Here is a 25,163-nt window from a genome sequence, read left to right as displayed (position 1 = left end):
TGAAAATTAAATTTCCCTGGACTCTTTGATGATGCTAGAGATTGAAGTGAATGGGGAGGGGCCCTGAAGCGCCTTCTCTGAAGGAGTTCACCCACATTTGGGGTGGTCAGTAGGAGAGATATCAGGACCCAGAAATTTGACTAGCACTTTCTGTTGTCCCATTAGAATGTTTGAATCTATGGTCATTGAAGGCAGGAAGGGTCCCACAGCTTCAACCACCAGCCCTAACACAGCGGGGAGAAGAGAGAGAGATGCAAAGATTCTCTCTTCTACCCAGCTTGTAAGGGGAGAAACCAAGTTCCAGTCACTCAAATGGGGGAGCTTTTATTGAGCACGTACTATGTGCCAAGCACTATACAAGGCACTGAAGATCCAGAGATAATCAGGGCATAGTCCTTGTCAACAAGATACTCACAGTCTAGTAACAGAGACCACTCATTCATTAAAAAAAAAGTCTTGAGCATCCACTATGAACCAGGTAAAGTTGCAGGCACTAAAGATGCAACAGAAAACAGACTTGGTCCTTGTCTTCTTGGAGAGCAAGACTTGATACAGGAGGCAGGTTCATAATAGGCAGTTAGAATTCAGGGTGATGTGCGCTATGAAGGGGAAGGGACAGTTGCCATTGAAGGCATATAAGGGGCACCTACTCTGGTCTGTGAGGGGGCATGCAAGGAGGATGTAGGGAAGCAACACCAACGCTATCCCAAAGGGTGCGTGGAAATCAGGGACAGATCAGCTCAGCATGGCAGGGTGTTCTGGGCCAGTCTGCATGCCTGTTCAGCATCCCACCAAGAGCTGTGGTCAAATCAGGCTCCAGTCAAGTTGCTTCCCTCTAGGCAGGGGATGGCACTGGTCTGCACTAAAGCAGCTATTCCAGCAGCAGCAGGGAACACCAGATGATAATCCTAACAAAGCCAGACCAGGGAATGAGGTTATCAGTTTTCCTTTTTCTGCTGGGAAGCTTCTGCCTCAGGGCTGGGTTATTTGGGGGAGAGGGGAGGGCAGGAAGGCTCTGTGGAGGGTCTTAATCTTTCCACTTCCTTCTCACTGATAGCAGTTTTGAAACAAACCAGATTTTAAATAAAAAGAAACAGGTGATCTGTCTCGCTAGCTGCAGTGAAATACAAACCAGGTCAATTAAGAGTTGTCTTTCCCATAATGTTTCTACCTTCCCAGTCCTAACCAGCTTGCTATACTAACCAGGGGGCAGGGGTGAAGTGGCAATCAAGAAAGGGTATTCGGGAGAAGAGAGCAGCCTTGATGAAGGCCCGGGGGCCAGGGCACCTGTGGCATCTTTGGGAAACGGCCAGTCCTTCATTGTAAAGAGTAGGTTGAAACAAGTTTATGAAGGCCCAAGATAGTAGTCTTTTAAAGGGGTGGGGACAGTGAAGGACTTCTGAGGATTTTATGGTTTAAATTTTGAAAAGTTTTTCTATAGTTCAAGAAAATATAATACTATCACACTCTTGTATCCACCAAAAGACTTCAGGTTTTATTAAGCTACTACTGATATTTCATCAACTTTGCTCTGGAGTTTTTAAAAATAAACAGGTCATGACATAAAATTGAAGCTCCTTTTTCCCCTCCTAGTACCATTCTCCTTCCTACCCAAGGTCCCACCATCATGAATTCCTTGTTCTGTTTTTTTTAACCACATACATAGATCCATGAATAGCATACTATATTGCTTCAGTGCTTCTTAAAAAACCATCCAATTGTTATGACATAATTTACAACTTGATTTTTTAACTCTGAATTTTTAAAAGTTAAGTCTTCATTTGAGGTTTTGGCAAAGCACCAACAAGGGTAGACTTGGGTTTGTAAGACCATCCTGGCGATTAACCAGAAGGTTCCAGGTGATGGGGAATACTGAGGACAGTAACAGCGGGAAAGAGGGTAACGCATTCTGAAAGTGGAACCCACACATCAGGTCACTGATTCTCAAGCTGATAAGGGCAGGGATTTGTTTTGTACCTGGTGGTCTTCAGCACCATGAACAGGGCCTGCCTCACTGAAGATGCTCAGTAAGTATTGGCTCAGAGAGGTTGATGGGATGGAGGAATCCAGGATGACTCCCAGATTCCCGGCCCAACATGACTGACCTGATGATGGTGCCAGCCTCCAAGATGAGGGTCCCAGGGGGTGAACCTGGATTGCTGAGAAAGGTACATCCAGAAACCGTCTTTCTGGGCAAGAGGCAATGAGACAGCCATACACAGGAAGGCTGATGTTAGGGAACAGACCAGACTTCCGGTTCTCAGGATTGCTGGCTATGAAGGATTTGGAGGGACCCAGAAGTTGGAGGGGGAAAGGTTCAGTCCTTCAAGGGCTGAAAAAACAAACAATTCAAAAAAATAGTTTCCTCAAAAGGCCAGGATTGCAGGACCCAGCTTCTGCACTACCCACAATGAGAGTTTTGCTGCCCTCTGCATGGTGGGTACCCACAGCCCATTAGCCAAGGCAGAGGAGGAGGAAGAAGGTGTAATAAGTGATTCTAGAATCATAAAGACCTGTCAGACGCCCACACTCCTAACTTTGCTCCCACTCCATATTCATCAACAAGATGGACGGGCGGGGTGCTCACAATTGCTTCCTAGGGACTTATTCTTGACCAAATCCAATCTCTCTAATTCAGAGAAGGATGTGAAATATAACCTGCTTTCCTGCTCTTAAGACCCAGAGTTCTGGCCATCGCCTCGAAAGGCTACCCTCTGCAGAGAGCCCCCCCCAAAGCCACTGCCACCCCTCCCCTTCCTCACCTCCCCACCCCCTGCCCCATCCCAGCCGTTACCCACCCTCTGCTGCCAATTCCATCTCTACACAGAGACCTGCTCAGTCTCATTTTTCTCCTCCTCTGACTCACTACCTTCCCCTGGAAGCCTTCCCTGCCCGCCCTTTCTCTGCCCCCAGCACCAGTTTCCTGAACTGACTCTGCCAGCTCACGGCTTCATGCTTATCTGTCTCAGATCCTCTTTTTAGACCCTCACCTTGCCTCAGAGTTCTTTGGGACCTGGGTATGGCTAAGTGGCCTTTCTTCACATCATCCCTGGGTTTGGGGGGCAGAAATACTTTTACCATTCCCACTGCCCTTCTTGGGGTGGGGTGGGGGGGACCAGAAGTTCACTTTAGTTTTGTCTGGTCTGGCAGAGTAAGGCATTTCCTCCTCTCAGAAATGGAGCTAAGTCACTCAACTCTCTTTCCTGAGAGTATTTGCAATTTAGACTTGTTCTTTATTCAAAGTACTTTTAATGTCATGAAGTAGTGGAGTAGGTGAGGGAAAAATATTGACCCTGGTCAGCCCAGTTCTCTAAGAGCCTGTCATTTTATGGGGTGGTGGGATCCACTGGAAAGGCCTGCTGTCCCCTGGATCCAATCCTTAGAGTCACCCAAGGACCAATCTAAGGATCCTCAAACTGGGCTGTGGCCAGTCCCCTTCCACCTTAAACTTGGGCAGGCTTCTGATACTTTTTTTCTTTTTTAAAAAAAGTTTTATTTATTTATCATTTATTTTTGGCTGTGCTGGGTCTTTGTTGCTGCTCAAGTTTTTCTCTAGTTGTGGTGCTTGGGCTTCTCATTGTGGTGGCTTCTTTTGTTGCAGAACTCGGGCTCTTGGGCGCACGGGCTTCAGTAGTTGCAGCCCCTGGGCTCAGTGGTTGCAGTTTCCTGGCTCTAGAGCACAGGCTCAATAGTCATGGCACACAGGCTTAGTTGCTCAAGACATGTGGGATCTTCCCCAACCAGGGATCCAACCCTTGTCCCTGGCATTGGCAGGCAGATTCTTTACCACTGAGTCACCAGGGAAACCAAGGCTTCTGATTTTTATCAGAACAATACTCCCTACCAAAGTTGTTTTTTAGTCGCTCAGTCATGTCCAACTCTTTGCGACCCTATAGAATACCATGTTGCCACTCTGAACAGAGTCACACTATGCGGACTTCCACCTTAAGCAGGAGGAGACTCAGTACCACTCCCAGAGTCCTTTGACTTGCCCAGTGAAGTGAGGATCTTCCTTAGTGGGGAAACTCTGGGGACTTTTTTCTCTCCTCTTTTTCACCTGGACTCTTAACATTTCTCTACAATCAACATGTATTACTTACACTACATGGCAGAAACCAACAGTGTTGCAAAGCAATTATCCTCCAGTGAAAAATAAATACATATAAATTTTAAAAAGTAGAGAGAAGAAGGTAGGATTTTAGAAAGAGCAGAAGTTGGCCATGGCGGCAGCAGCTGCTGGGTTGGTTACAGAGCCCTAGGTAGGTGTGTCCTGTGGGTGTTCTATAATTGGTCAAGGGACACTCCAAGGCCTTTTGGGAATATGAAAGCCCTGAACCCTGGGCAGCCCCAAGGCTGGGCCAACAGAGGGCACCCGCAGAGGACTAGAGTAGGGGTCAAGAGAGGAAAGAGTCCATGAGACCTGGAGGGGCAAATCCCTCCCGTGGTCATAAAACTTAAAAGTATCTAAGTGTTTGGCAGCCCCTGGGTTTTTCCTTAAGAATCCAAGCAATGTTAAGTATTCTGCTTTGCCACCTTCTATAAAGTGTGACTTTTCACAGGGTTTATGGTTAGTGATTTGGCTTGTAATTATTAAACAGGAAGGAATCAGAAATAAGTTGTCATAAATTTAAATTGAATACTTCATGTTCTTAATGCTAAACTTGAAGGTTAAGCTGTGGAAACAATTGTGTTTGTTTTACTCTTTTAAAGAGTGACTAAATCAGAAATCCTGTCTCTTGTCCAGGCTCTGTCCCTGACATGAGGATTCTCAAGCTTTTCTGCCAAAGTCCTTTTGATATTAGACAAGAATGAATTGGACCCCAGTGATCTGGGAGCTCAGGCTTCCCTGGTGGCTCAGCGGTAAAAGAATCCATCTGCAATGCAAGAACTGAAGGAGATACGGGTTCCATCCCTGTGTCAGGAAGATCCTCTGGAGGAACGCATGGCAACCCACTCCAGTATTCTTACCTGGAGAATCCCATGGACAGAGGAGCCTGGAGTGCTACAGTCCATGGGGTAGAAAAGAGGTATGACTGAAGCATCTTAGCACACACGCATGGCCTGGGGGCTCAGCTTGAAGGGCCCTCACCAAGGACCAAATTCTTTTGATGCTTTAAATTTTAGCTTTAAAATTATGCAAATTTTGCATTCTATTACAGAGTATATATATGTTTCTTCATAGTATACTTTTTATGTCTTTATGTTTTCATATAAAAATGATATTTGCCATCAAATAACCTCTGTGGCCCTCAGAGAGGCTTCTCATGTATCCTGTGATACTCCCACCAAGTGGCTTCTATACCCCAGGTGAGAAATGCTTCCGTGTGTGCCCTGCTCCCCCAGGAAGTCCCTTCTCGATTTGATTTTTCATTTGTCACACTCCCTGCCACTGTCCCAGGTTATAGCTCTAACGACTACATTTAGTGAGCACTTACTACGCACCAGGCCCTGGTGCCAAATGCTTTATATGGATTACGCCATTTACATTCTCAAACCACCTGAAACTCAGAGAGGTGAAGTGACTTGTCTAAGGCCACAGAGCTGTCAAGTGGCAGAGTGAAGATTCAACCACTGCTTGCTTGGAATCGAGCAGACTGTGGCCGCTTGCCGCCTTCAGGCTGCAGCACCTGGCCAAGTGAGCAGCAGTCTTCTGAGGAAGGAGACAGCTGTGGGGCACCGGGAAGAGCAGAGGTTTAGTACAGGAGTCAGGAAAGCCAGGTTTAGGTCCAGCTCTGCCCTGACTAGCTAGGTTCTTGAGGGATCCTCTTAGCTTTGGGGTCCTCATCTATAAAATGGGATGAAATGGTTTGTGAAAAGGACAGTGAAAAAAAAACAAAGGTGAGTCTTGGAGTCTGTATCTTAGATTCCTTTCTTGCTCCTTTCTTCCTTTGGTGACTCTCTGGAAGACACCAAATCTCTAAGCCTCTAAATGTGGAAAATGTCTTTCACCTCAAAGGACTGCTATGGGGCTTAAAAACCATATCTGTAAAAAACTCGGGACAGAGTTTGGCATGCAGTAGTTGCTCAATAAATGCTCTCCAATATTAAACCTTGTCATAGTATCAGTGGTAGTATCCATACTAAGAAATTGTGATTATTAAAATGAGGGGGAAATGTGAGAGCAAAACAATAAAACAAAAGATAAATCCCTTAAAAATAAGGAACTGGAGAAGGGTCTGCCTTAACGCGCCCTTGAATAGCTCTGCTGGTTGCATGCCTAGAGCTGCCTTTCACTGAGACACCTTTAACATTAGTCAAAAGCAGAGAAGGAGACACATCATGGTTTTGAGCAGGGGGGCTTGGTCTGTTTTTACCACATTCTTTTTCCATGTCTACTCCATGATCCCAAAAGGAACATGCCTCTAACTCATTCCTGCCACACTGGTGCCAGGCGCCCAGAACACACCCGCATGCGGGCCTCTCTGAGGAAAGACACTGAACCTCCCTCTGCCAGCCAGCCTGCAGGACAAAGCCAGACTGTCTGCCAAGAGAGATTCTCAAAGTCTCCACCAGGTTTAACATTGACTAAGTCTGACTCTGTGATTTGACCAACAATCCCTTAGTGTGGGCAGGATCCCACAAGACCACTCAAGGATGTCTTGACTCCCGTTAAAGGGGATCCCCGACTTGGCAGCCACACAGGGGCACTTCCCAAAGTCCAAGTGATGGGGACTCTTTCTGAAGGGACCCCAGGCTTCAACCCAAGACCACCTTTGCATCCTTTGAATCTCCCCATCAGGCCCTCACAGTCTGGTCTTCAGGGAGTTTGCCAAAGCAGGTGTGGCTTCCTGAGTGGCCAAGATGCTGTGGAGGGGGGCTCTGCTCTCCCTGGGCCTTTCCCCCTTAAGCTGGTGTCCCAGGCACCTCTCCCAGTTTGGAAAGCAGATTATTTATGGTTTATTTTTGACACCAGATCATCGCTGCCCAAGTTTCATCAATTTGTCACTGTTTTTATTGTCAGCAATTGCCCATAACTGGAGCACATTTAAAATGTCATTGATCTTGGTATTACAGTGTCATAATCTGACAGTAATAGGTGTAGCCAGCACAGGAAGCCCAGGCCCTGAGATTGATGGCGTTCAGCACACCAATTATATTCTGTCCATCTAAGTGATAAAAGAGTACGTAGGAGGCATTCAATAGATAAATTAGATATCGCTCCCAATTATGTCCCTTTATTTTATGGAGTCATGTGTTCCCTTTAGAACCTTTTTTCTTCATTTGGCTTGTAAAGGGGTGTTACTTGACCCCCAAAGACGAGGGTTGCTCCCCTGCCTGCCCCACCTTGGGTTTAACCCTGAATCCCTCCCTACCTTCTAGAAATTTCTCACCTGGGCTCTCCCTGGAACTCAGCTGGGAGCCTCCCCAGCACAGCAAGTGGTCACAGGTGTGAAGGGAAAGAGTTGGAGGTACCCCAGTGTCTGGGGAGGGATTGGATCAGGCCTTCAGGAAGGACTAGGAAAGCTGATGACGTTTTTCCTTCAGGTGACTCTAACCAAATGAATGAGATTGGGAGAGGAGCCATTCAATGGGTTAGGGTCCTCCAGCCCTAACACGAGTGCCTTCAAATTAGGGCAACTAGTGAATTGTCACGGCTGAGGGGGAGGAATTCAGTCAGGAAGCTTTCCGTCTTTAGGAAGTGAATTCATCCATCCCCCTGCCTCCACTCTAGCTCGAGTTGAGCCAATTCAAAGTTTTCCTTGGAAGGAGACCCCAGAATCTCCCACACCCCATTCCAGTCAAGATTAGATGCCTTCCCCAGTTTGACAGGGGAACCTGGAGTGCTGCAGTCCATGGGGTTGCAGTGAGTTGGACACGACTTAGCGACTGAACAATAAAAACAAGTTTAACTCCTGGGCAGACAATGGGCTCCCTGCTGGAGAACACACCCTTAAGAGTGGCTCAGTTCCGAGAGGAGAACTCACCTGAGGCCAGAAATGAGAGGTAGGGGACAGAGAGAGAACAAGGGTTCGCTTTTTTGGGGCCTGGCTTATAAGAACCTTAAACTCTGAGGACAGCCTTGACCTGGCCCAGGCCCCTGTTCCCCCATCCCCCCATATCCCCCTGAAGCCAGCGGGGAACACAGAGGAGACTGAGACACCAGGTGGTAAATAGCGATCCAAGTCCATTTATTGAGCTTTGTAAGAGACAGTGTCCATGGGCTGGGCTGTTCCCTGTAGCCTGTTGCCATCTCAACTGTTATAAATAATCCTGGCACTAAGTGCACGGTTACACTGAGGGGAAGTTGTTCTTAGGGCGTGAAACCTGAGAATATGGGTCGGGGGAGGAGGGATGATGGGGGACAGGAGGAAGAGGTGGGGAGCCATCACCCCGAGGCTCCTCGAGTACAGTCCTGAGCTGGTGATAGATGAATTTCTGGAGCAGTGGATGGCATTTCAAGTGAAATGTTTATAGGAAATGAGTGTGATTTAAACAATGTCTTGGCCGATAAACACCAGCCAGATGGGGGGAGAGGGCCAGGCGAAGGGTGGAGAAATCAAAGGCCCAGAGGGCCCCAGTATTAAGCAGCTGTCTGAAGCGCTGCTCAAACACACACACTAGCTTTGGTCTTAACATGTTTTTAAGAGCTGGTTATGATTTCCTCGAGGGCGGCTCAGATTAAGACTGGAGTGGAGCCCCCAGCTGAGTGCCTTCAATAACTGTCCATCACATCCTCTTTAGAGTCAGCAGCCTCCTCCCCTCGGCTCAGGGAGCCTGGGACCGAGGAGGGCTGCCGGACTGCCCTGCTCACCAGCCTCTTCCTGGGCAGCCCTGGGGCCTGCTGACCTTCACACCTAGATGCTGGGCAGATCCGGGGACGGGCACTGAGCTCCGCCCCCAAGGAGCTCTCAGTCTTCAAGGCAAAAGAAAACATACAACCTAGAAAAGAAGAGAGAACATGAAGAGAGCAGAGGATGGCGGTCGAGGAAGGGAAAACTGTCACCAGATTCAGAATCTGGGCCCTTCTCACCACGTTGGCTGCTGCCACCCTTGTCCGAGCCACTCATCTCACACCTGGATTAGTGCCAAAACCTTTCAACAGGTCTCCCTGCATCTTGACCCACCCTCCACCCCTGCAATCCATTCTCAACACAAAAGACAGAAGGCGTATTTAAAATGTCAGTTCAGTCATATCTGTCCTTTCCATTCAGAATAAAAATCAAACTCCTTAAGATAGCCTTCAAGGCTCTATGTCACCAGGCCCCCTCATTACCTCTCTGATATCATCCTTTCCCCCTCTTCTCCTTGTTCACTGGCCTCCAGTTTCCAGAAACTTGCCTGGCACATACCTGCCCCAGGGCCTTTGCATCAGCTGTTCCCTCTGCTTGGAATTCTGTTCCCCAACATAGTTGCAGGACTAACTTACATCCTCATCTCTAGGTCTTTATTCAAATACTATATTCTCAGTGAGACATCCCTGACTAAAATATTTAAAATTGCAGACTTCCCCTTCATCTTGATCCCTCTTTCTCTGATTTATTTTTTTCGGTAATAACTCCCACCTAATATATAATAGAATATACTTATCTAATAAATGTATTGTTTATTATCTGTCTCACCCTCTAAAATGTAAACTTGGCCTGGATAGGTGTCTTTCTCTGTTTGGGTCACCAGTGTATCCCAAGAACCTAGACTAGTGCTCAGTAATAATAACTGCTTAATGAGTAAACACAAAAGATGAGATTTGGAGGGAAGGCAGGAGAAGCCACCCTAGGATGGGGTCCATTTATGCCTCATCACACTGCAGGCCATGAATGAGGCCCAGAGCGGGAAGGGAGGGTCAAGGTGATGCACACAAGTGCAAGAGTTGTGCTGGGCCATCACTAAAGCTGGGGGGTTCTGTTGGCAAAAAGACTAGCCTGGATCTACCCCCTGAATCTGGTGGAAGACTTGACTTTATGTTGGAATTTCATCACCTCAGTGACCAAGAAGCACTTTGGGATAATAATACCAAAGGGATGTGCCAGGCAAGAACGAAGTGATTGGAAATGATGGGTGGATGGGAATTCAGAGGTCTTCAAGGTGGGGGAGGGTGTATGTTATTGTGTATGTTCATGGAGGGAGGGAATCGAGTCATCATCTCAAAGAGGACGTTCCATCTCCACTGAGGGCAGAAGCCAAAACCATGAGCTGCACCAAAAGTAAAAGGAATTGGAGTTAGACATCCAGGAAGACTTCCCAACAGAGCAACGGGTAGTAGAGGGAAGGTATGGAGACTGGTTCTCTGGAGAACCTGAGCAGGACCCAACTGGGTGATGCCTCAGCCAGGTGAACACTGAGGCTCCTGGGATGGCGGAGTGGGGACTTAGAGCCCTGGAAAGGGCTCCTGCCTCGGCTGGGACCCCTAACCCCTCCCTCTCACCTGCAAGGCTTCCGAGCTCCCAAGGCATGCAGTCATCTCAGCAGGGTGGGGTGGGGGGAAGTGAAGGTACTTGGTCCTCCCAGACCCACCAATCCAGGTGTGTCCCTTTACCCCTTTCTCCCAAACCGCTGTGCTCAACTCAGCTTTGTGGCGACTTTAGGGTACAAGCCAGGAGAAGGAGAAAATATATTTGGAGGGTTCTACAAGCCAGTGGTTGCTGTGGTTAGAATGGAGAGAGGACCTGGGTGGCCTGGCGGTCCTGAGCATGTGGGAGGGAGACTTACTTGTCACTGTATAACTTTTGATGCCTTTTGAGTTCTCAACCATGTATATGTATTTCCTATTTGAAAAAAATAAGATAATTAAAATCAGACAGAAGCAATGACAACAATAATAACAATAACAAGAACAGATCCAGGGAAGTGAGACTGCGAAAGCACTGAGGGGCATTAAGGGGTCATGCGTCCAGACTGTCAGTGTCAACTCCCTTTCTTGGTCTTTAATGGCCCAGTCTCCCCCTCGACCTCTCCATGTTATGCGCAGCACTGTGTGTATGCTACCAGTCAGCCTTCAGTGAGATAATTCTAAAGCTGCATGGTCTGAAATGTCATCTTTGTCCAGGGAGTCATCTCTTTATGCAGCTCTCCTCTGTTCCCCACCCAGTCTGGTGTCTGATCGTTTATCCCTCCCTTCCTGCCTTCCTCTTCTCCAGCACCCTCGACCACAAAAGTAGCTCTCCCCTGAAATCTGGCCCTGCCCCAATGAGACACATGACCTTGAGCAAGTCATTTAACCTTTGTGTGCCTCTGTTTCTTCATCTATAATTGAGGATCGTGACCTTCCTCCCAGGGCTCTTCATGAATCCATTTGTACAACAAGCATATTTTCCGTGCCAGGCGCTGCACCCGGCACTGAGGATCACATGAGACAATGTATGTGGAGTTAGCACAGAGACAGAGTTATTGCCATGGCTTCCTTCCTTGGATGGTTTTCTGGCCTGGGCGTTTCAACCCCCTTGACTAGCATGCCCTTGGAAGAATTCACTCTATACTCCCAACCTCTCAGCTTCCAGCACTGCTCCGGGGGTGAGGCTGACATCCTCCTCTGGATAAAGCATCAGCGGCTGCAAAAACAACCTCTTTCCCAGGCTTTTCCACTTGGAAGAGTCAGATACAACATAGCAACTAAACAAGTCCTGAGGGCATCCCTTTGTCCACAAGAAGGAGTAATGCTGAAATTTATCTATGGCCTTTAGACTGGAGTGTCAGGAATATCTCTCTTGTTCCCATAGGGGCCCTGTCGCTGGGAGCTGGGCCTGGAAAGGGGGTACAGAGAATCTGCCCCTGTCCCAGCTCTGTTCATTTATCACCTCTACTGAGCCCCAGGCCTCTTTAGGGGCCGGACTCAGAGGCAGAGGCTGGGATTGGAAACTCCCTCACATTTTCCTTCCTCTGAGTGTAACCTGGGCTGTGGAGAAAGATGAACTCTTCTCAGAAGACAATCCCTACCTCAGCACATATAGGAGCTGGTTTCAGTGAGAGGAAAGAGAAGTTTCCAGAGTTCTCAAAAGGGTTGGGTACCCCTGGAAAGGAGGAGCGTTTGCTTGTAGAAAGAATGTTCTGTTTCAGTCCTGGTCATGACAAAATCCCACCAAAGTGATGATGAAGGACCACAGGGGTGGAGGGATCAAGTTGAGACATAAGGGGGGACTTCTGATTGTCAGGAAACAGGTTGAAGGAGAGAGGCTGGGGTGGGTTAGCAGGAACCACTCAGATACAGTCCAGAGGCAGGAGGAAGGATGAGATGATCTGAGGGCTGCCAAGGATTCAGGGATTCCATGATATTGCAGAGCTGGCAGGGACGGGAGAGGAGGCCAGAGACATGGGAGTTCATCCATGTCTAGAGCACAAGCCCCATGGATAGGAACCAGGCTCTCTGGAGACCCCCAGTATGTCAGCACCAAGGCTTATACAGGCAGACCAGGGAATCTGACTGCAGTGGACAAGTCTTTCCCTGGCAGATGGTGCCAACTTCACACTCAGGGAAGGACAGCTGCTTTAGAGTCTCAGCCAAAAAAAGTGGTTCCAGACTGTGGGACCAGGAAGTACTTCTTCATATCCAACCTCAAGCCCGCTGGTTTTGATCTTATGGCAATTAGTGAGGTTTGCCCGTCCCCAGAGGACAAACTGAGCAGGGAAGGCTATCGGAGAGCTGGCCAAACTCTTGGCCTCACTTTCTCCCTCTGTAGAATGAGGGGGCTGCACTAGATTATTTCTAAGGTTTTTTTCACCCCTGCGTATCTGTTCGTAGTCCATTCTCTCTACTTCCTCGATTTTCTCCCCTTTTAAGTCCCTGTCTTCCACTTAACCAGGCTTCCCAGGTAGCTCAGTGGTAAAGAATCCACCTACCAATGCAGGAGACTTGAGTTCCATCCCTGGGTTGGGAAGATCCCTGGAGAAGGAATTGGCAACCCACTCCAGTATTCTTGCCTGGAAAATCCCATGGACAGAGGAGCCTGACGGGCGACAGTCCATGGGGTCACTTAAGAGTCAGACACTGAGCAAAGAATAAACAACTCCCACTTAATCCACTCCCTTCCCTATCTCAATCTCTCCCCTCCCCAACCAACTCTTTCCCGTTTTCCTCTTTACCCGTAAAGAGTGAGAGAGGTCTCCCAAACTACCTTGCCCCCTCCCTGGAGCCCTGGGTTCCCCTCCCCCACCGCTCCCGTGTTCTAGTGCCCCCTTCCTCGACCTTAAGACGCCAGAGCCGGGAGACTGGAAGGAAGACCCCCTAAAGCAGCCTCCGCCTTGCCCCTGCAGCGGCTCCACTGCGGGAGCCCAGGTCCCCAACCCCCCAGCGTGGCCAGCCTGCCCCTCTCCCAGCAGCCGGTGCCGCTGCGCGCCCTCACCCCACGCTAATGCGATCTGGAGAGACCCGGGCGGGCGGCGGGCAGTCTGGCCGAGCGTCCAGGGCGGCGCTGATGGATGGTCCCCTGACAGTAATCGCGGAATGAGGACGCGCTGGCGACGCTCTCGCCCGAGGCCCCGCTGTTCGGCGAGCCCTTGAGTCCCTCCCTCCGCAGCGACGGCCTCCCAGGCGCTGTCCCCATCCCACTGGACTTTGGGGAGGCCTGGGACCTCCAAGTGAAACCCAAAGCGGCTTTCCCTGCCCTGTCTCCTCCTAAAGGCACTGGTTTCTGTTCGGGGTTCATCCTTGGATCTACTGCTTCTGTGATTCAACCTACCCATCTCCTTGAGCCTCAGTTTCCCCTTCTGTGTAAGGGGAAATATGGTCCTTATAAGACTGGAAGGAGAGTGTTAGCAGCAAAGGAGGAAATGCTGTGGGAAATTATCACTTTTCCGGAAGTAGAAATCGATTTTTACTTTTTATTTCATGTTGCTCAGAATCATCTGGGTTAATGCAGGAAGCTGAATGAGAGTTGGGCAGATATTCACATGTAGACTGTATGTTCATACAAGAACACAGGTCACAGTGCTTAGGGCTGTCTAACAAGTGTATCTAAACGTAAAACACTATAGTATCAGTGTTGCTTCGAGGTCTTAAGAAGCAGGTCAGCACAGATATTCCTTCTGAGGTGACCACCTCAAGGCCCATCTACCCATTTAAGCCCCAGTCCTGTCCAGTCCTGGGATCCCCTTCAGCCAAGGGCTGGGCTGACTGAGGGCCGTGAGGAGAAGATCCTGCTTGGGGAAATGTTCCTGGGCCATCTTCCAACCCCTTGCCACTCCAGGTGACCTAGAGCTCTAAGGCTCCTCTGCTCCCCCACCCCAGGGTATCCCCCTCAGGCAAGGGCCCTTTTGAGAGCTGGGGGCAAGGACCCAGAACCCATTACCATTCTGAGAGCGCACCCAGACGCCTCCTCACTCCCTTTTAACCTTTCCCTCTCGTAGGAAGCCAAATTGAGTTAGTCTTGAGTTTTGATTTAATTCCCGAAATGGAGTCATAATCTGTTTAGTGTCCTTTTTCCCAAGTCCTGAGTACTGAAGTGTGTGTGGGGAGAGAGGGGGAGTTAATGAGAGAGCAGCTCTGTGGCTTGTGGAGAACCTCACACACTTAACCTCCAAGCACCACCAAACAGCAGGAGACACCAGGGCTGAGCTGCCGAAGGCCACTTCTGGTCTAATGGGGATCAAAATGAGGATGGCTAATACTTGTTGGGCACCTGGCAGTGCCAGTACCAAGTCAGGCACTGCCCGTAAATTTCACACTTAAGTACCACAGTTATCTTCCAGGTAAGTACCATGAATCCCTGGAGAAGGAAATGGCAACCCACTCCAGCATTCCTGCCTGGAAAATCCCATGGACAGAGGATCCTGGCAGACCACAGTCCATAGGGTTGCAAAGAGTTGGACACAACTGAGGGACTGAGCATAGATAGGTACCATGAATAGTCCCAATTTACAGATGAAGAAACTGAGACTTAGGTTAAGTAGCTTACTCCGCAGCATCCTATAGCTATTATGAAACAGCAGAGCCCAGCTTTGAAACTATCAAACACCACAAAGCTTGTGCTCTTAAGCCCATCCTGGGGTGACCCTGGGCTAGAAACTCAACTGCTACAGGTACCAGTTCCCTTATTTGCATAATACAGATAATAAATGGAGGTAATACTATACTCCCTTCACAGAGATGTTGTGTTGATTAAATGAGGTAAGGTCTTCACCCCATTCACAGGAAGCATTCGATTAAGTGCCATAAACATTGGGGTGGGGTTGGGCAAGGGAAGAGATACAATGCAATGTGATGCAATGGGGTGACTAATCATTATACACTGTCACTGTTGATAACAACAGTTATCAGGTGTAATGCTCCTGGGCACAGGCAACCCTACAAGGAAAAGATTGCTATGCCTGTTTTACAGATGAAGAAACTGAGTTTCAGATAAATTGAGTAAATTTCTTAAAAACCAACTGGTTAATAAATGGCAGAACTGAGCTTATATTCAAACATTGGGCCCTTGGACTCCAAAGCAGGCAGCTCCCAGCGCCCCAGGGTCACCAGAGACTGGCCTCTTCTGGGGGAGGTCAGGGCTGAGGCCAAGAAGCCCAAGTTACATCTTCTGCCACCTGGGACCTGATTTTCTCAGGTGAGCAATGTTTCCTTAAAAGAACAGGAGGAAAGTAAAGCAGCAGCTGAGACAGCTTCTCCCTCCCTCAAAGCCAATGTGGGGCCTTCCGGCCCTCCCCTCCCTCTGTCTTCCCCAGTTTCCTCTGTGCTCAAGTTTGTGGCCATTAAATAGAAGAGGAGAAAGTTTGAGCCAGGCATGAAATATTTATCAGTTAATTACAATATGCAGATTCTGTTCCTGGGGGTGATTTGTCTTTTTGGAAATATAGGAAAAGATCCTGGAAACTTGTATCCTAATTGCTTGGCCTATTATTGTAGCAACCAGGTAGAAACTCCATTTACTATGTAATTACAGATTTTCCCCGCTAGCTGCTTCTACCTCTGTCACTGGTGGTCTGGGGATCATATACTTTTCTGATGAGGGGGGAACCTTGGGAAGGGTCCATTTGTCCATTCCCCTGTTTTCTCTTGGCGTGGCCCGTTTCTAAATCCCAATAGTTGTAAGAAATGAAAAGGATCAAAGTCTGCAATCTCAAGTCGATCCTGAGTGACAGCCCCCCGCCAATCCCACCTGAAGCAATGTGGCTGCTGAGGGGGCCCCAAGTTGAGAAGAAGTTCTAGGCTGAGTACCCTTCCTGCTGTACATCCCGTTAACACCCAGGAAAAGGGCAGCATGGCAGCCTTCTAGCACCTCTCTTCTCCCAGGGCCTGTACCTAATCCCTGGCTACAAATTAGCATCACCCGAGGGGTTCTTAACAATACAGAAGCCTGGGCACTACTCCAAATCAACCAAATTAGAATCTCAGGAAGTGGGACCCAGACATCAGTATTTCTTAAAGCTCCCGAGGCAGTTCCATGTGTGGCAAATCGTGGTCCTAGAGAGCTAACACAAGAGAGTGGCTGCTGGTGTAGGGCGCTGCTTATCTGCACGACACCATCATTGTGATCCCTCCCTTTTAGATGCTGGAGGAGGCAATTCCTTCACTTTTATTGGAATCTGAAGAGCATCCTTTTCCCTCCTTACAAGAAGCTTGATATTAATAACCACCATTTATCAAGCTCCTGCTGAATGCTTGGATCCATGCAAATAAAATTTAATCTGATCCACACAACTGTTCCATAAGGTCAGTGGGTATGTCCATTTTATGGATGTCTAAGACAGGTTAAGCAGTCTGCCTAAGGTCGTACAACCAGCCAGTGACAGAGTTGGGACTTGAATCCAAAACCCATGCTTTTAGCTACTCAGTTTCTCAAGGCTGGAAGGGAAGTGCTTCCTAACTGGTATCTGAAGGTCCTAGAGAAAAGGAAGGGAAAAGGGTAGAGAGGGGCTACACGTGGATGAGGCATGAAGGAAAGAGTGGTGGTGGGTGGGAGAGGCTGGACAGGGTCTGTGGGGAAGGGCTGAGGTACCTGAAGGAGGGTGTGGGAAGGAGCTGGCAGTCGGAGAACAGCAGGACCAGGACCGCTGAGCAGAGCCCATCATCAGGACCCGGTGGCTGGGACGGGGAGGGAACTTGTGTCAGAGGAGGGGTCTTTGTGAGGCCTGAAGCAGTGAGGAATGCCCGCCATGAATACTAAGGGCAAGAAGAAGAGAAAGGGCCAGAGGGGGCTGGGTGATGTTTAGCTGCTGGGGTGATTAATGGGGGTGAACGGAGGGTGAAACTCAAACCCTTCGAACAGAGATGGTGGGGAATGGTTGTCCAAGAACAACAATGTACTGTTTCGTGGAGAAAGCCAATGTCCAGAGGGGGGGCCAGTGGGGACGATGCCGGGCACAGTTGCTCCTTCTCTTTTTTCCCAAGGTCTCTTTATTTGCCATCAAACAGTAAATTAAAATATACTTGCCAGCTCCAGAGGACTCTCTGGATGGGCTTCCTACCTGCCTCCTGGTTTGAGAGAGACCCAGAGACGCTGGGGTGGCCTGAAGGAAGAGCGAGTGAACTTTGGGGTGGTGGCTGAGATGACTCCGTGGACCAGCTCCACTGGGGCAGGAAGCGGTGATGTGCGCTGGCTGGGCCACCGGCTTACCTGGGACCAGACAGCATGGAGAGATGCATGGGGGCCGGGTCCCCAATGGTGGTGTTCTTACAGCAGCCCTTGTCTCAGGGAGGAAGAGAGGGCTTCTTTTCCCTGAGAGAGAGTTGGGGGAGGGAGGTGGGAGGGCCCTGCTATCAAGGTGTCAAGCTGGGTTTGAGGAACAGAGGGACAAGTCATGGGAAGTAGGAGGTCTGAACCCCTCTCCTCATTTCCTACTTCTGTCTGTCTCTAGGTGCAGCTGGGGGAGCTGCCTCGCCCTCCCCATCGCATTTCCGCATTTCCGGAGGACGGGAAAGGCAGGAAGAGGGGATGAAGAGAACTATCTCAGTGCAGAGGGAGGTGAACTGCAGGCAGGGAATTAAAGGGAAATTATCCCTCAGGACAGTTTTCTCTCTAGGCCATTACAGATGTGAAACAACTGATGGATTCTACTTCCCCACCCCAACCATCCCAGGGTGTGGTGCCTCCTACAGGGGAGTGAGGTGGGGGGAAAGGGGAGTCAGGAAAAGGAGCCCAATGTGTCTTCAGGGGTCCCCAGAGGGCTGACAGAAGCCATCATCCCCTCAGGGCAGGGGAGGCAGACCACCCATCCCTGATCCCAGATCACTTGAACATTGCGCCTGGGAGTCCTGCCGGCAAATCTTAGTTCCTCTCTCCACACAAGGTTGGCCAAGATGCTTTTCTTGTTGGGGTCTCGCGTCCAGTCCCACTCTGTCTTTCTAGGAGCCAAGCCTACAAAGCACTTTGAAATCTGAAGTTCCTGGGAGGTGGTTTATTGAATACAAACACTCTATGCGGTGCACCGTGAGGCGACCATTCCACATAGAGGCTGAGTTCAAGGGGCTGGCCTCAGTTTGCTTGTTCTGAGGGCAGGGGCTAACAGAGGCTGCCCTGTGCTTCACAGGGGAGAAGAAAATCAAGGAGCCCACTGGAGGGCAATGGTCAGCACCAACAGTCTTAATTATGAATTAATAATTTATAATTATTCCCCACTTGCAGATAAGCACAAGCCCATTGAAATGATTTCCCAGGGAGGAACATAGTTGGAGGGGATGGGAGGGGGACTTCAGTACAGCCATCACTTCCCTAGAGGCCCTTAAGTTCCTTCCTTTGCTTCCCTAGCCAAACATGGAAGGCATTCATTAGCTTCCTTGGCTGGTTCCTCCCAACAACTATCCCCTCTCCCTCCCCAAGCCACTAAACATAGTACCACACTGCCTCCAGCTCTTCCAAGGCCAGAGGACCATCCATGCCAGGGAGACCTGAGAACTGGGATTTTGGACTTCTGGAGTCCCTCTGTTCCCTGCTGCCTGTTCTACTGTTTATATATGGGGTGTGGGAGGGACGGATGTGGCTATTTTCTGGCTCTCCTCCTTCTTCCTTCCATTCTCTTGCAGATTGCCGTAGGAGCCCTCAGAGGGTGGCAGAAGACCTCTCCAACTCTATGCAGGAAAGGAAACAGGAAGCACCCCTTCTAGTGTGGATGCCCTTAGTTCCAGCTTCTGAATTAGAGAGGCTGACCTCCTGAGAAGACATCTGCTGCTGCTGCTGCTAAGTCACTTCTACATGGCATCAATTATGGTGAAAGTCTTAGTCGCTCAATCGAGTCCCACTCTGTGCAACCCCATGGACTGTAGCCCAGGCTCCTCTGTCCATGGAATTCTCCAGGCAAGAATACTGGAGTGGGTAGCCATTCCCTTCTCCAGAGTATCTTCTCTACCCAGGGATCGAACCCAGGTTTATCTGCATTGCAGGAGGCTTGTTTACCATCTGAGCCACCAGGAAGCCCAGTTACAGTAGTGGGGTCTAAACAGGGCTAGGGAGGCATACCCAGCACCCAGACCCAGCTCTCTGCTGCTCCTCTTCCCAACACCTACAACCCCAAATTCCCACTTTGTGGGATTAAAAAAAAACCTTAAAGGAACCTCAAAGAGCTGCTCAGAAACTCTCAGCTCCAGGGAATCTTCTCTCTCTCAGGGAATCTGAAAAGGAGAGATTGGTTCTTTTAAGCATTCACCGCCTTAGACCACAAAGGGGCCTTATCTTTTGGTCCTTAGGTGATCCTTGACCACCATCTCTGATGGGGAACCACCTTCAAAGTACTGGAAGAAGGAATGAGAAGATGGTGGAGGTGCACAAGGAGATCTGGTATTAGAAAGGGTTTCCAATCCCAGTTCTAGAGTGTTCCCATCAGTTCACCATGTACCTCAAGTGTGCACATCAGGCTAAATCTACAGGTTGAAGGGAGTTGGGACAACTGGAACCTAAAACCACCCTTTTCCAAATCTGTGGTACAAGGGTGCCCTTGAAAAACTGCTACAGGCAAGGTGGACGGTCAGCCAAACACACTGGGTGGGCATCACACACCCACCTCAAGCTCTCTCCTTCCCTGGTCCCAGTTTTGGTCTCAAGAGGAGGATTAGTTAGGTGTGATTCAAGTTATCCAGATAATTAACTGTGGAAGCACGAGTTTGTGTGTGTGTGTGTGTTTTAATGCCACTCCTTTGGCCTCCAAAGAGGCCAAAAAAAAATCTGTTCCCTAGCTCCTCCTACTTTCCATGCACCTCCCCAGCTTATACCCCCAAATCCTAGTTCCGGAAAAAAAAAATCCTAGAGGGACAAACTTTCCTGATTTACCATTTTCCCCACCTGCAACCCTGTCCCCTCCCCCTCCCCAATTTTTTTTTTTCTCTCTTCGCTTCTTTAAAAAAAAAAAAGAAGAAGAAGGAATTTTCAATAGTCCCACTTGTCAAGCGAAGACCATCTTTTAACCTTCAACAGCAGCGAAAGCCGTGTGAACTCTCGGTGAACCAAGATTGAAGTCATAAATCACGCGTACAAAGGCGGCTGCGGAGGCTGGCGCGGGCTGCTGCACCTTTAACGCTTTCTGGGGCTGACAGGCGGCGGCCCAGCTAAAGTTCACAGCGCCCGGGGAGGGCCCGCCCCCGCCTCCCCTCCTCCCGCCGGCCCCGGCCCGCCCCGGCCCGGCCCGCGCGCGGCCGCCCCAGCCCCGCCAGGGAGGCCCCTGAGTTGCTCTCGCAAGGGGAGAAGAGGCGTTTTCCCTCCCGTCAGCCCGCTCCATGCCGGCCGGCCGTGGATCTCCGTACCCTGCCCCCCCCCCCAACTCAATCCACCCTCGTCCCTCCCTGCTTGCTTTATTTAAACAGGCAACTAGATCCACACGGACACGATAATTCAGCTGGTTTTGTCTTTGGCATTTTCTGCAGGACCCCAAGAGAAAGAACTTCCACTCCCGTTCTCCCTCCAGAAGTGGCATCCTTCATCTCTGTCTGTCCAAGCCAATTATACAGATCCTTGGAGTTCCAACAGGGTCTGAGTCATTGGAACCGAGAACACCTGGCTGAAACATGCCTTGTAATTAGAAAGGATTTTTTCTTTACCGTTTCTTTCTTTCTTTTTAAAAGAGGGCTGGAATGACCGTCCTTGACTAGGGCGGAGAAGCTGGGGTGAGGAAAGGGAAGACCATCACCAGGGCCCAGCTTGCGGCCCTTTGCAGACAGATCTCCCCAAGTCAGACTTGCTTCCTTTCCTCGGCCTTTCGGCTGCCTCCTCCTCCTCCTCCATTCGTTTGGTCCTTCCCCCACTGTCTTCTCCTCTGTTTAATTAAAGTTCAGCGACTCCACTTGCCTCTCCTCTCAGAAAGCCGAAACCAGACAGCCCAGCAGCCGCGGGCCGAGCGGTCCCAGCACAACCACCGGCCCAGCCTGCTGGGCCTCCCCTGGCCTGCCTCCCTTCACCGGCGCCGATCTCCGAGACCCCGGTCCCTGGGCCATCCACCGTCCCGCAGGTGTGCAGCCGCAGGCTTGGGGGATCTGAATGCTAGGGCTGGGACAGGAGTATCCTCTTACCCTAGACCCTCATGTTGCACCAGAAAGTTAAGAGGGTGGGTAGGTACACCCCGACTCTGGCATTCCGCTCCCCAAAACCCGTCGCTGACTAATCTGATATGACAAAAGCCCCGTGATGGATTTGGTATATGTTAATTCACAATGCCCTTTCCTCCAGAATTTAACTATAAGTTAATACACACCGGAAACCACGAGCAAACACGCTCGTTAATGGGCTTAGGTATTAGCGAGTCCTAACGATGCATACAAATGTGCTCTGCCTCTGTAGGCCCCTCAAGATTTATGGGCCTTGAGCTCTCTGAAGCTGTAAACAAGGAGGAAAAAAAGAGAAAGAGAGAGAGACTGGGGGTGAAGAGACAGAGGCCTGACTCACCCCTCCAGATTCTGGGAGAGAAGTGATCTCTGCAAGTGGATTCTTACCTATTTTCCTTTCCTTGCAAGCTTGCTGTGTGGGTTTTGAAACTGGTGTGGGGGTGGTGTTTGCGACTGAATGCTGGTGTGCATGGGCAATGTTTTGTTTGTGCGCTAGGGTAAGAGCATGCCAGCCTACTGTGAATTGCTGTTCCAGGGCCTGACTATAACAGGCATTTGTGGATATATACCTGTGTGTGCACCACGCTAGGGGGGTGTGTGTGTGTGTGTGTGTGTGTGTACATGTGCACGTGTGACAAGCAGGCCTCCCTCTGGGCCAGGCTGCTGCTCCCCCCACCCCCAAACCCGGTGAACAAATCTCTAACAACAATCATAATAACAATAAATAATAACAATAAAAACAGTAGTTAACAGTCCCTCCCTAGCAGGATAACAATAAAATGCAAGAGGAGATATTTTGAGGAGGGGACAGGAGGAGTCATGATCACAGCAACCCAGGGAGAAAGGAAGGAAGGAAGTGAGCTTCTTTCTATGCCCTTGTGGGGCTGGGTTTGGGAACCCCCTCCCCAGATAAGGTTCTCCTCCAGAGGAGGAGAAGGCGAGCCTGCAGGCCGCTCTCTCTTGTTTCTCTTTCTCGGCTTTTGCTTTGTCTGATCGGGGAGGAACCCCACGTAAGAGGAGGGTTAGTAGCTCTGGGGATTCTTTGGAAACCCTGTTTTAAAGAGGAATTAAAGCATATAGGGTCAGGGCCTACAGGAGCAGAAAGGGAAGAGGGGATGATCACAGCCAGGGTCCAGGCCCAGCGAGTGAGCTGCCGAGGTGCCCGAGTTGGAGTTGTCCGGGAGGACCAGCCGCGGGCAGAGATCGACGCTGAAAAACATTTATGGCCTTGTCGGAGAGAAGGGAGAGCTCGAGGCAAGACCAGGGAAGTTGCCTTCCTGGGGTCTTAAAAAAAGAGAGTGAGAGAGGGGGGACAGTGAGAGAGAAAGAAAGGAGGGTTTGAGGCACGCAGAATTTTCCTTCGCGGGCTTGGAGCGGAGAGGATTTCCATAAAGGAAGAGAAGCGCAGGGTCCCGGATACGTCCACGACCGCCTCATTCTATGCAGGTACAATTTTCTGGTCATCTTATGAATTTATGTATTGAGGGGAGGATGAAATCAGAGGGGTAGAGATGCGACCTACGCTCTCTCGGGGGAGGAAGCCGTCCCACAGTTTCGGGTCTAACGAAATCCCCTTTAAAAATAATCGTATGCAAAAAAAAAGAGAAAGAAAATCAAAAAAGGAATACAAAAACAAATTAGCCAACTTTAAAAAGAGAAATAAGATAAAATGATCATAACAAGTGAGCGTGAAAACTTAAAAAAATTTTAAGTCACAAACCTTTTAAGGGGTTTGGATTCTTTTTTAACAGCCGGTGACCCATCTGGTCGGAAAAGAGACGGAGAAACACTTTTCACTGAGTCACTTCTTTAAAACCAGTGTAGACATACAAAGATCCGAAAGAGACCCTTGGGCGTCCTAGTATTTGAGAACCATGCGGAGTGGAGGACACTGCCATAACCAACCCGGCAAAATAACAGTAAGAGGAAACAACTGCGGTCGGTGGAAGCACTGAGCGCGGAGCGCGCAGAGAGGGCCCAGGTCTGGGTTCCAGGCAGCCGCCCGCCGAGGCAGCTGCCCCGGGCGACGGGGCGCGGCGCGGGCCGGCACCAGCAGGCGACCCCGCTGGGTCTCAGCCTCCCCGGGTCGGCCTGCAGCCCTCTTCTCCCAAGCCTCCGCGGCTCTCCTGGCTCTCTCGGCTTGGATGCCCGGTCGGTCGGGGGGCTTCCTTGATGCGAGGATTTGGGGCCTAAAACTGGGGACAGTGACTCAAGCCAGACTCTGCTTCATTTTTTCTCCCCCAGGCCTCTCCACTTGCCCGAGCTCTCAGCCACCGGTCGGCTGACTTAGAAGGGGCTTCTGGGCTGCTCCCACCAACTCCTGCCTGATTTCCCAAAGTCCAGCGATCTCCAGTCCTCTTTAGGGGGGAAATAGCACCACCCAGACACCTCTGCACTGTATTCTCAGCAGGAAACTTACGAAGAAGAAGAAAGGCGGCTTAGAGTCCTGTTTACATCTCGGTCTACACATCCCTTGGCGGCTGGAGAGTTTATTTATACCTCCCACTATAACTCTCTCTGTTTGGAGGCATGGTGGCTCTATTGACAGACTGATGTCTAGAAAATATTGCTCTATCTCGAACCATACCTAAATGTGCTGTGGTTGTGTTTACAGATTTATGCTTGAGGAAAATATAATTATTTCCATTGTATTTGTGCATATACAGGAGTTGTAAGAGCAGATTTATATATAGGAAAATATACGACTCTCTTCTAGCCATCCAGCTTTATGGACATTTGATATCCTGACAGATTTACAGCTCTGAGCAGCTATATAGATAAATGTATATCGTTGGAATTATGTATCAGGAGATATATACTTATTGATTGTGATATAGAGTAGTTAGAGCACTCACTTAGAGCCATATATGGCTCTGGAGATATTTCTATATTATTATCACTATATATAGGCATATCTATTTATAACTACATAGTTATAAAAATAGACATAAGTAATTATAGTCCTATATGTACATGCTGCTATCTCGCAAGAGTTATAGACACTTGCGAATATAACTCTATAGAGATATCTGTATGTATATAAGGGTGTAATTATCTCATGATGTGTGTGTATTTGGGCTTAGGTCAGTCTATCTCTGTTCAGGCATATTTATACGCAGGGGCTGGGAGAGACTTGTTCAGGAAATGTTTTCAGAGGGCCAACAGAGCAGCTGTATCTGGCCAACTAGGAAACCAGCTAGCGGAGTTCTTTACTTATGGAGGGATGGAGTTACAGGAGGGTAAACAGAGCAGGGGAAGTCTCCGGGAATGGAGGCAAAAGGAGGGACATTGGGGCTCAGCACGGATAGTCAGGGAGGAAAGAGGTAAACAGCGGGCACCCACTGAAAGTGGAACCAGTTTTGTGACGGGCTGGCATAGGTGGCACAGAAGGGGAGGCAGTGAACTGTCCTACCACCCAGATGGAGGTAGGATATCCTACCATCACCACTAATGGAGGCAGGGAACAGATCTTGAAGGGCCTTAGGTTTGGCTTTTGATGAACCAAAGATTGGCTACCATTCAGCCCCTCTCATATGCCTGGTGCCTTTCTCTTGAACCCTAATTTTGGGGTCTCTAAGGAGTAGGCTTTAGAGATGAAGACATTTAGGAGGGATGGAGCAGGAAGTGGGGTACACTTTTGTCCCTGCTGCTCTCCGGTAATACAGCCAGGAAACCAAGGTAATGTGACCCCATAAAGCTTGTTTTAGCCTGGGCCTCCTGTGCTCCTGAGGAGTCTGGTGGATGGAGGGGTGAATTTTTCAGTATTGGG

The 25,163-nt window shown here is 49.5% G+C and overlaps 3 long non-coding RNA genes across 5 annotated transcripts; 2 read left to right on the top strand and 1 right to left on the bottom strand.

Annotated features, from left to right (window-relative positions):
• Positions 1-7,980: 7,980 nt before the first annotated feature.
• On the bottom strand, positions 7,981-17,706 carry LOC129654980 (uncharacterized). Its single transcript, XR_008715692.1, has 4 exons — positions 17,484-17,706; positions 12,772-12,878; positions 10,648-10,703; positions 7,981-8,880 (listed from the first exon to the last, which is right to left on the bottom strand). It is a non-coding gene; the product is annotated as an uncharacterized LOC129654980 (long non-coding RNA).
• Positions 15,063-20,852, top strand: LOC129654973 (uncharacterized). 3 transcript variants are annotated; one of them, XR_008715688.1, is made up of 4 exons: positions 15,063-15,779; positions 16,416-16,579; positions 17,725-17,831; positions 18,890-19,846. It is a non-coding gene; the product is annotated as an uncharacterized LOC129654973 (long non-coding RNA). The 3 variants fall into 3 exon arrangements; XR_008715689.1 differs by lacking the exon at positions 15,063-15,779 and adding an exon at positions 20,720-20,852 and having other exon boundaries at positions 15,786-16,579; positions 18,890-19,640; XR_008715687.1 differs by lacking the exon at positions 15,063-15,779 and having other exon boundaries at positions 15,789-16,579.
• On the top strand, positions 20,852-24,368 carry LOC129654987 (uncharacterized). The gene is made up of 3 exons (XR_008715697.1): positions 20,852-22,840; positions 23,146-23,313; positions 23,639-24,368. It is a non-coding gene; the product is annotated as an uncharacterized LOC129654987 (long non-coding RNA).
• Positions 24,369-25,163: the final 795 nt, after the last annotated feature.

The sequence above is a fragment of the Bubalus kerabau genome, chromosome 1, assembly GCF_029407905.1.
Source record: "Bubalus kerabau isolate K-KA32 ecotype Philippines breed swamp buffalo chromosome 1, PCC_UOA_SB_1v2, whole genome shotgun sequence".
Classification (NCBI taxonomy): Eukaryota; Metazoa; Chordata; class Mammalia; order Artiodactyla; family Bovidae; genus Bubalus; species Bubalus kerabau.
Note: the sequence above shows the minus strand (reverse complement) of the source record. Positions and strands in the feature narration are given on the sequence as shown.